The sequence below is a fragment of the Hyposmocoma kahamanoa genome, unplaced genomic scaffold (assembly GCF_003589595.1).
Source record: "Hyposmocoma kahamanoa isolate Upper Pololo Valley unplaced genomic scaffold, ASM358959v1 89, whole genome shotgun sequence".
In the NCBI taxonomy this organism is placed as follows: Eukaryota; Metazoa; Arthropoda; class Insecta; order Lepidoptera; family Cosmopterigidae; genus Hyposmocoma; species Hyposmocoma kahamanoa.
Genome location: NW_020654520.1, coordinates 3,072,465 through 3,081,156, shown reverse-complemented (window position 1 = coordinate 3,081,156; position 8,692 = coordinate 3,072,465). Strand labels below are relative to the sequence as shown.

The following is an 8,692-nucleotide window of genomic DNA, read 5'->3' as shown; positions in this document are numbered from 1 at the left end:
CTCAGATGTGGTCCCATTTAAATTTGAAGAAAACATTCCATCTTTAAAGTTGGCAAACTAGGGAATGAAACCGGTTTCGCGCACTTTCCGGTTACGCGATAACTCAACTCAACAATTTGTGAACCGATTTTGATGATTCTTTTCTTGTTGGAAAGAGGGTACCTCAGATGTGGTCCCATTTAAATTTGAAGAAAACATTCCATCTTTAAAGTTGGCAAACTAGGGAATGAAACCGGTTTCGCGCACTTTCTGGTTACGCGATAACTCAACACAACAATTTGTGTACCGATTTTGATGATTCTTTTCTTGTTGGAAAGAGGGTACCTCAGATGTAGTCTCATTTAAATTTGAAGAAAACATTCCACCTCTAAGGGTGGCAAATTAAGGGATGAATGACTTTTGAGATCGGTTTTTTTAGTACTCTGTACTATTTTTTATGTACACATCAGCTTTTATACACCCTTTCTTAACATAACCATGAACCAATAACTCTACATTTATTATTATAAAATTGTTTTCTGAACTTTGACAAACATGCGACATTGTGTGTTACTAACTTGTGTGTTACGCTTCCTAAAATAGGTAGATGGCGTTAGTCCTAAACAAAATAAATGAATACCCGGCACTGTTCATAAAAGTCTAAGCGCCATCTAGTTGATTTCTTTGTTATCACTAGAAATTAGAGTATTGCAACTTGTGAGTGGAAAATAGATTAGTTACAAAAATAGATATTTCGCACTCGTAACGACATCTGGTATACCAATAGATACTAAATACCCAACTACGGTCCTATTGAGTTATCGGTTCATGTCATAACTAACGTAATCCGGCTTTTCTAGTGGAATTGTTTTATTAACAAATCTGGAATCAGTGAATCAAGATTTACAACCGCCTATAAATGGTTTCTTAATATATTTTTTAATTTCAATTTCATTATAATTATTAATACAACGATTTCTAGCATGACGAAATATCATAAATTTCTCATAGACGGCGCTACGGCTAAAAAGTCGTTGAAAAATCAAATACAAAGATACGACTCAAGGGCATAGAAAAATTCATGAGGTCCGCTGGTTCGTTTCGTGGCTTAGTTGGTATAGCGTCTGCCACGGTATGCTAGAAGACGTCGGTTCGAATCCGACCGGATCGAAGGATTTTTTCTGAGTGTTCGATCTTTGTATTAACAATTATAACAAACTTGTGGAATTTCACATAAAAATAATTGAATATCAATTCAACAAAAATTTGAATTAGCAACGTCAGCGTACAATTAATAAGGGTAAGGGTGCTGGTGAAATTACAGGCACATAGGACTTGTCAAATTATGTCTCAGAGTGTCGGGAGCAGTGCCCCTCAGATCTTTGTGATTTAAGGTACTGCAATTGCCAGGGGCAGGCGAGTCGCTTACCACCAAGCACACAACTTACTCGACCGTCACTTAGTATTATAAAACAAATTGACATTTTCCAAAGAAAAAACTTTAAGTGCCAATATCACGAAACTCACGAAAATGCACAAGTGTTTTTACAAATAAATGAATAATTAATTATCATGAAAATCAATTCTTTTTGTTTAAAAATATCATCGTTAGGCAAAAAGCCAGGGGAATGCAAAATCAAAATGTCGCGGCAGTTCTCTGTCCTCTGGCATCCCTATCCAATACGACAAATCTCCTCCGGGTTTTCAGCAATATTGTCGCTTATTACCCGCTATTATGGGACAAATTGATTTCCCAAGCGGTGCTCCCAATGAGGTCCATTTGAATTGCGTAATTCAACTCGCAATTAGCACGTAGTCAAGGCGCCAATGAAACATTTGCATCAATCACGTTTGTTATTGAGTTTGTGGTTCGATCAGTGGTTGGTAATTTTAAACATTCAAATCTTTTCATTGATATGAATTGTAACTTGTGATATTTGCGCTTGTGCATTAGATTCTCCTGTTATTCTATTGGATTGGCCAAAAACTCCATCAATGTATATAACCAGAAATAGAGACGATATGTCATTTAATTTGTTTGAAAACTGTTCTGCCAAATCATTACGGTCACAATTGCGCTCCGATTGTCAATAGTTCCACTTCAAATCGACCAGTTTAACTTGAGCTTTGCTATAATGGAGGAAAATTTAAAAATTACATATTTAATATTGAATTACCGATGAAATGTGATTCCGTTTGTTTTGTAATTAGATGTTTTATTTTTCCCACACCACCGAATGGAACAGCCCCCATTGTTAGAGGTTATTATCTTTATTACGAATAAATACTGAATAATTTTGGAATATACGGAGACGTACACAGAGGTCAGTTGTTGGCGCCGTACTATTTCAGTTTTGTAATTTGTGATTTCAGCGCAAACGAGAGTTGATATATAAAAGTGATATAAGGCCCATTTACCTGATGAGTTGCTAAGGATGGATGGCCCTTATTTTGTCTCTATTTCTGATTGATTTTCTGACTCGATGACTCCATCAAATCAAAGTAAAATGATCATTGAAAAATAAATATCAAACTTTATCGAGTCCTTAGATTTTCGACTGAGATTGTTACACATAGGAAATGAAACTATTTTTCGGACCGTTACGGACGGTTTACAAGTCCCATGGTCACGGCTGACTAAGGCGGTAATATCAACCAAGGATGTGTAATATAAAGTAAACCATTACGAAAATTATTAATTTATTTAATCTTATTTTAAATTTCCAATCAATCAATTAATTTTTGAATCGTTGGTTAGTTTGAAAAAACATACATGGTTTAAACCCGAAAAAATAGTTTCATTTTCAATATCATACTTCATTTAAGTGTGTACTGGCAATGTCAATGGCAATTTTAGAATTTGCCTTTCATAAATAATCCTATATTTACTTATAAAATACAGCTCTAGCAGTCTTACTACAAAAGATTTAATAATCACCGTTTTAACATGCGTTTACTTAGTCAGTGACTAAGTCTTTAAACATTGTTTAAAACAGTGTTTAACGTGTCGTACCACAAAACCATGTTTAACGCCAGTCTTTGTAGACAAAGTATAAACACAGAAATAATATTCATCTATGGCAGCACTAGAATTCATTCATTCAATCATTCGCCGTTTGTCCCCACTTTTCTATTTTACGCAGATCCAACAGTGGTTTATTAATAATTTTAAAATAACTAGCAATGTTTTGTCATAAAATATATATTATTTGCAAATAATTTGCAAGTTGTACAATACAATGCAAGAATTTGTTAAAATGTATTTTTTTTATTTTACCTCGTAGCCTGTTTTGTTAACGGGTAAAGCGTAACGGAACGTAGTTTTTACCTGAACCTAAGAGAGGACTGATAGTGCGTGTAATGTTAGTGATCGTTGGTTTCTTTTAAAAAACTTTCGCCTTTTCTCGTGCGTTTCGTATTTAAATCGGTAAATAGTATCAAAACTGGATAAAAACGCGAGTGTGGTGATTCAAGACGAAAAATTTAGTAGTGTCATCCTACACATGGGAATTAAATACCACGAAATTATGAAAGTAAGTTCCCTTTTGGAAATTTTCGCCCTGATAAAATACATAGAAATTGCATATCAATGCACTCTAAGACGACATCATAAATAGTTAAATATTGCTACAGATTCTAGTAAGTTGTAATTCTAGTTGTTGTAAGCTCTCGGTTCTCTTTTGTTCAATTAGGACTCAGTTGAACAAATAGATAAACCAGCATTTGTTGAATAAGTATTTGTTACTAAATAAATGATGAGGAGGTAATGCAGTTGTACTATTTTTTAGCTACAGATTTTTATTTCGGCATTTAAAATAATAATTCGTAAATATTCCGGAATGGCACGTAAGCTGCTACCCAAACGTCTTATTAACAATATAGCACAAAAACAAAGCATGCCATAGAAAGGAGGAAGTAAAAAACGCATAGTTGAGAGAGTAATTCGTAAATATCTTATTTTATGTTTGCACATAATTTACTATACTTAAAAAAACTCTGCCTATTTATTTCAGATTAGGCCAGAAAGTTACTATTTTACAAACAAACAATGAAGTTAAAGAACGGAAAACACCGAAATCATGGGAGAAGGAGTACAAATTGAAAATAAAGTACCTACCAAACTAAAGAATTGTGTCACTAGGATGTAAGACACAAGTTACTAACTGAAGTATTGATGATCGAAAAAGAAATAAAGAAAAAAAAGTTGGAGAAAAAGGAATTTGAAATATTATTGTTGAATGATGAAAAAATGGCATAATTTTGTCCAAATTTTATTAATAAATTTGTTATATCAAAAATGTTATTGTATGAAATTTCTTCTTGCAATATTTCCTATTAATGTAGAAGGCACCTGTCAACTCTGCATTCGTGGACGTCTATATTCTACAAAATCGAAACTTTCTTTCAAGTTCACTTTCTTTCTTTCTTTACAATCACTATGTTATGGTCCGAAGATTGAACTATACCTTGTCCGAAATTTCTTTTCATCGTAATACTCAAATGGATTAATTCGCTCACGATGTATTCTGTCTCGAAACATATCCATATAATCCACGTCGCCCGTGTCAATAGAATCAATAAAATTTAAGACATCCATAATAATCACCACAAATAAACGAAAAGAGAAATAAAACACAACAGTAAACGGTAGCTTGCAATGACCCTTGAGTATTGGTGATCTGTAGCAATGGCTAAAACACGCGTTAAACTAACATCTGGCAGTGGTTTAAATTTAAACAATGTCCAACCGCTGTCCATCCCAAAACAATGGTTAGGCGCGAATTTATGGTACAACTTTTTCTAAACATCTGGTGAACAACTGCTTAAACGTTTTTGTGGTAAGACTGTAAGTGTTGTTTGATGGAATTTTCGTTACCAAAATCGTGTCCATTCAAAGAATTTTATAAAGAGAACATTAACATTATCCCAGCCTGACTGCAATAGTTTTTAACGGTTTTGTAACGATGATATTTTGATGATGGTTTGGCATATCACGATAAAATACGTCATCTCTATGATTCACCTTAAAACTTTCCCGCATATTCATAAAATGCGCGCTATAATATTATTTTGAAAACGACCATGAACAATGCAACAAAATGCTTCGACATTCATGTCACCTAATTGAAAGTGACGATAAGGTTAACGAAGGAGCATGCACACTGAAATAATCACACTCGCCTTGAAAAGGCCCAAGTTCTAGTGTTCAGGGAATAAATCTACAAGCAGGGAATTCCCTCCATAGCCATTCCATATAAAAATGTGGAAGCTTAACGCTTAATGCACGCGAATCCTTGGTATATCCATAACATAGCGATGGAACCCAATACTACGTCTAGTCCCCTAGTTATGAAAATGGGAAGGCAGAATTAAATCGTGCAATTCCACCGCACCCTCTGCGTGATATTCCTGAAGGTTATATATGTAGTTGTTTAAAGTTAACTATGGCAAATATTACACGGATTCTATGGCCAATCAATTACATACTATGCTATGCATCATTGACTTACAATTATATGGACGTCGGGTCCGCGCTAAAAAGTGTCCGAACTTATAGGGCGTTAAAATCGTATACAGAGATTCACGCTCTAGTCTTCGTTTGTTCGACTGACAGCGAAGCAAGCAAAATTAGACAATACTGCGAGGACATTACAATTTAAATTCAACGTTTTAGCTTTTTCATATTCCTTGAAATGTCACTACGTTTAAATAGGTTGACTTGGGACATTTTTTTCGTGGTTTTCGTATTAGACCCGTCGCGTCGTCCATTTATTTGTAAGTCAATGCTATGCATAGAATTCTGTGATAAAATGTTTACGCAAAGCAAGTATTGTTCCGGTAATTTTTGTGTTATTCTCTCAACGCTTTTTACTACATATAAGTGTCTAACCACGTTATTTTTTATTGTTCTCACAATATTTCAGAGCAATCATTACACGCTTAATGATCACGGGTTCACTGAGAATTGACTTATTGACTTTTGATCATTTTTCCGCTTTATTGGGACGCTTTTGGTTATAGGAAACGAAGTCCACTACAGCAAACTCCGCTTGTTTTCGATCGACTGCCCATTGGCAATAGCCGCTAAACGAGGGTAAATCTCAGGGGAATTGAACGGAAAAACTCACAATCGTATAATATTACGATACAAGTAGGTGCTCCTAAAAATGAAATATTTTGCTTTTACGTATAAAAAAATACGGCAACAGAGGAATAAAATTTTATACGGACTCCTTATACGTTATGTACATTGGATGCAAATTTTTGTCAAGAACGAAGCCGAGCAACATCAATGTTCATTCCTAGCAACGATACCTTCACCCAATTAACTAACTTTTAAATTAATTTGAAGAAAAATATAGCAGGTGACTTATTTACCAAAAGTCGCTAAATTGCTGTGCACTCTTACTTAAGTATACCTGCTTTATCCGCTCACGCGATGCGCTCTTCCTACCGCAAAATGGCGGCTATTTGGTTTCGCAAATTAGAAAAGCATTCAGTTTAAATACAAATTTTTATAAATAAAAATTATTATTCTGCATTGCTAAATAAATACCCTCAGTACTACAAACAAAAACATCTCAAATAAAATGCAGTAATACACCGCAAATCCTGCACTTAAAAAGCACTAATGAAATTTTTGGTGTACTTGGATAAATATGATAATATTCCGTTTGAGTGGTTCTAACGTTTATCATGAAATTACTCCTTAAAGTATAGCTTATAAATATTTATATTCAGGGTAAACTTAAAAAACGCTACTTACGGTATGTTTTCAATGAATAAACACCGAAATCACCAGCCCAAACAATAACACACACGATTGTCGTGACGTATTTTTGAAGTTATTTATTTTTTTAAATGACAGATCCAGGCATTAAAAACTTTATCGTTTGCTAGAGTAGTTACCGAAATATCAATTAATATTAGTTATTTACCTGTTGTAACTTCTATATCCGATAAATCGGTATAAAATCAACACCGGCACCTCTAGGTGTGGTATGCGTCTACGGCTGCATGTATCGCGTGAGCGGTTATACTATGTATTTTATAACCTTACATAGTATTCATTGTATTTACTGAATAAAATATGAAAATTACTTTAAGAGGTACGCCTTTAACCTACATTGCATATTTATTTAATCTTGTGTCATTCCTTAGCCTATCAATGTCGTTTATATATTTTTGGAACTGAATAACGTGTTCATCTTTGTCCATGATAGTTATTTGCTTTAAACATCACTAATTTCTAACTTTCTGATTTCTTTTAGACAACAATTTTACTATTTACTCTCTGTCACGAGGTTCGTAGCTGACAGGAATGTGGCCACAGATCGCGGCTAATTGGTAATTTTTTTACGACACCCAGTGACGGGACGAACAAGTCGTAAGCCTGGTGGTGAACGACACGCCTATCCATAACAGTTGCAATGCCTCTTACATATTTAAATCTAAAATATCTGCACTGCCAGTGCGCGTCACCCTGAGACATAAGTTGCAAAGTCTTATATGCCTGTAATTTCACCAGCACCCTTACTAAAAAACCGAAACTCGGTAATGTCAAAGTCAAATAACAATTTATTCCGTAGGTAAAATTTTTACACTTGAAACCATTGACTTACAAATAAATGGACGACGGGTCTAATACAAAAACCACGAAAAAAATGTCCCAAGTCAACCTATTTAAACGTAGTGACATGTAAAGGAATATGAAAAAGCTAAAACGTTGAATTTAAATTGTAATGTCATCGCAGTACTGTCTAATTTTGCTTGCTTCGCTGTCAGTCGAACAAACGAAGACTAAAGCGTGAATGACGCTCTGTATACGATTTTAACGCCCTATACGTTCGGACACTTTTTAGCGCGGACCCGACGTCCATATAATTGTAAGTCAATGCTTGAAAACGTCATTTTTTAAGCTACTGCTCGTTCACTACGCCGACCTCCCTGAGAAGAACCAGCAAGAAACTCTAAGGATTGCTCTATTCGTATAAACTTAAATGCTATGGAATACACTTTGAATCATAGTTGTGTTGAATTTTGACTTTTGTTGTCTTTCCATACTTCTTTGTCAAAAACATACTCTTCAGTTTTGTAATACGACTTTTCAATTAAAATACTTTTAATGTAAGTTTTAAACTTAGGAAATGATAATCTTAATATATTCCCCGGAATCTTGTTGTAAAAACAGTTCCCCATAAAAGAATCGTTTACCTCAGTCGTGGTACTATGAGTTTGGACTTAGTTTTAAGGTATTATGGATAACTTCTTTCTTAATGAAATTATGTATATTTTTACGGGCATACAAAATATTTGAGTAAATGTACTGTGATGCCACAGTCATGATACCTGCCTCCTTAAACTTTTCTCTGAGAGAAACCCGAGAACCTAAACGGTACACAAAACGAATGTTTATCTCAGTACAGAGTACTAAAAAAACCGACCTCAAAAGTACGTGGAATTACATCTATTTGCCAAGTTTTATTGAAATCGGTTACCGGAAAGTGCGCAAACCCGTATTCATCCCCTAGTTCGCCACTATACGGAAGTTTACACAGGAGATAATAAAAATCGGATCTCACTACTCAAAGTATATTGAGAGAGAAAAACGCCTTGAATTGGAGAATAGCAAAATCAAACCATTAAAATAATTGTTTCTTATAATGAAATTTAGAGGTGCTATTTAAAAATGAACATTCATGCGTGAACAGCC

At 34.5% G+C, this 8,692-nt stretch overlaps 1 protein-coding gene across 1 annotated transcript in view; it reads left to right on the top strand.

Moving 5' to 3' along the window:
* Window positions 1–8,692, top strand: part of LOC113236115 (GTP-binding protein REM 1) — a 361,807-nt gene that overhangs the window by 352,492 nt on the left and 623 nt on the right. The window lies entirely within an intron of this gene.